The sequence below is a fragment of the Vicia villosa genome, linkage group LG1 (assembly GCF_029867415.1).
Source record: "Vicia villosa cultivar HV-30 ecotype Madison, WI linkage group LG1, Vvil1.0, whole genome shotgun sequence".
NCBI lineage: Eukaryota > Viridiplantae > Streptophyta > Magnoliopsida > Fabales > Fabaceae > Vicia > Vicia villosa.
In genome coordinates this window covers 34,928,825-34,931,921 of record NC_081180.1, presented here as the reverse complement: position 1 = coordinate 34,931,921, position 3,097 = coordinate 34,928,825, and positions in this window count along the sequence as shown.

The window sequence follows — 3,097 nt, the reverse complement described above, 5'->3', positions numbered from 1 at the left end:
CATTAGTCCGAATTGTACCAAGCCAAAGAAGAACCAAGCGGGAGGAAAGGTTTTTTCTTTGACAGGATCAGAGACTACTCTAGAAGACAGATTGATTAAAGGTACGTGTTTCATTCATGGCACACCTTTAGTTGCGATTATTGATACTGGAGCAACTCACTCTTTTATTTCTTTGGATTGTGCTGAGAGGTTAAATCTTGAGATATCTGACATAAATGGAAGTATGGTTATTGACACTCCTGCGTCGGGTTCAGTAACTACTTCGTCTGCATGCTTGAATTGTCCGGTTGATATTTTTGGTAGAGAATTTGGGATGGACTTAGTGTGCCTTCCCTTGAAACAACTCGATGTAATCCTGGGAATGAACTGGTTGGAATTCAACCGTGTTCATATCAACTGTTTTGCGAAGACGATAATTTTTCCTGAAGAAGTTAGTACTGATGATCTGGAAATGACAACTAGACAGGTGAATGAAGCTATCGGAGATGGTGCAACAGTGTTTATGTTATTCGCATTGATGAATGGGAAGGAAGAGGTGGCGAGTAGCGAATTACCTGTGGTGTGTGAATTTCCAGAAGTTTTTCCAGAAGATGTGAATGAATTACCACCGGAAAGAGAAGTGGAGTTTTCTATTGATTTGGTTCCGGGAACTAGTCCAGTGTCGATGGCACCGTATCGTATGTCGCCGTCTGAATTGGCTGAATTGAAGAAGCAGTTGGAAGAATTGCTTGAGAAGAAATTCATTCGTCCTAGTGTTTCTCCGTGGGGTGCGCCTGTGTTACTAGTAAAGAAGAAAGAGGGTTCGATGAGGCTGTGTGTGGATTACAGACAATTGAACAAGGTTACTATCAAGAATCGGTATCCATTGTCGAGGATTGATGATTTGGTGGATCAGTTGGTTGGAGCGCGTGTGTTTAGCAAAATTGATCTGAGGTCTGGGTATCATCAGATACGTGTGAAAGATGACGATATTCAGAAGACTGCTTTTAGAACAAGGTATGGACATTACGAGTATTCTGTAATACCGTTTGGAGTTACTAATGCACCTGGTGTTTTTAAGGAATACATGAACAGGATCTTTCATCCTTATCTCGACAAGTTCGTAGTGGTATTTATAGATGATATCCTGGTATATTCTAAGAGTGAGGAAGAACATGCAGAACATCTTAGAACTGTGTTACAGCTGTTGAAAGAGAAACAACTTTTTGCCAAACTGTCAAAGTGTGAATTTTGGTTGGAAGAGGTCAGTTTTCTTGGACATGTGATTTCTAAGAATGGTATTGCTGTTGATCCTACAAAGATAGAAGCTGTATCTCAGTGGGAAGCTCCGAAGTCAGTGTCAGAGATTCGTAGTTTTCTTGGTCTCGCAGGTTACTACAGAAAATTCATTGAAGGGTTTTCAAAGTTAGCATTACCGTTAACTAAATTAACCAGGAAGGGACAAGCTTTTATTTGGGATGCAAAGTGTGAAGAAGGATTCCAAGAGCTGAAGAGGAGGTTGACTAGTGCTCCTATCTTGATTTTGCCGAATCCAACAGAATCATTTGTGGTTTATTGTGATGCGTCACTGATGGGTTTAGGTGGTGTATTGATGCAGAATCAACAAGTGGTCGCTTATGCGACGAGACAACTCAAAGTGCATGAGAGGAATTATCCGACTCATGATTTGGAGTTGGCAGCTGTGGTTTTTGTTTTGAAGTTGTGGCGACACTATTTGTATGGTTCGAGATTTGAAGTATTCAGTGATCATAAAAGCCTGAAGTATCTCTTTGATCAGAAAGAGTTGAATATGAGGCAGAGAAGGTGGTTAGAATTTTTGAAAGATTATGATTTTGGTTTGAATTACCATCCGGGTAAGGCAAACGTTGTTGCTGATGCATTGAGTAGGAAGACCTTGCATATGTCTATGCTAATGGTGAAGGAATTGGATTTGATTGAACAATTCAGAGACTTGAGTTTAGTGTGTGAAGGTACTCCTACTAGTGTCAAATTGGGTATGCTGAAGCTGACTAGTGGTATTCTTGAAGAAATCAGAGAAGGCCAGAAAGCTGATGTTGGATTGATTGATAAGTTGACTTTGATTAATCAAGGCAAGAATGGTGAATTCAGAGTTGACGAGAATGGTATACCGAGGTTTGGTGACCGAGTTTGTGTTCCTGATATTGATGAACTCCGAAAGCGTATTTTGGAAGAAGGACACCGTAGTGGATTGAGTATTCATCCTGGTGCTACCAAGATGTATCATGACTTGAAAAAGTTGTTTTGGTGGCCGGGAATGAAGAAGGAAATTGCTGAGTTTGTGTACTCTTGTTTGACTTGCCAGAAGTCAAAGATTGAGCATCAGAAACCATCTGGGTTTATGCAACCGATGTTTATTCCTGAGTGGAAATGAGATAGCATATCGATGGATTTTGTCTAGGGTTTGCCGAGAACTGTCAGAAATTGTGAAGCTATCTGGGTCGTGGTGGACAGGTTGACGAAGTCAGCACATTTCATACCGGTAAGAATGGATTATCCAATGGAGAAGCTGGCTCAATTGTATATTGAGAAGATAGTGAGTCTGCATGGTATTCCTTCAAGTATCGTGTCAGACAGAGATCCGAGGTTTACGTCTAAGTTCTGGGAAGGTTTGCAGAAAGCTTTGGGTACTAAGCTGAGATTGAGTTCTGCTTATCATCCGCAGACTGATGGACAGACTGAGAGGACGATTCAGTCGTTAGAAAATCTGTCGAGAGCTTGTGTGTTGGAAAAAGGAGGTACTTGGGATTGTTATCTGCCTTTGATTGAGTTTACTTGCAACAACAGTTATCATTCGAGTATCGGTATGGCTCCATTTGAGGCTTTGTATGGTAGGAGGTGTAGGACGCTGTTGTGTTGGTACGAATCTGGTGAGAGTGCTGTGATTGGTCCAGAAATTGTACAACAGACTATGGAGAAGATTAAGATGATTCAGGAGAAGATGAAAGCTTCTCAGAGTCGTCAAAAGAGTTATCATGACAAGAGGAGAAAAACACTTGAGTTTCAAGAGGGAGATCATGTGTTTATGAGAGTTACTCCTATGACGGGGATTGGTCGAGCATTGAAGTCAAAGAAGTTG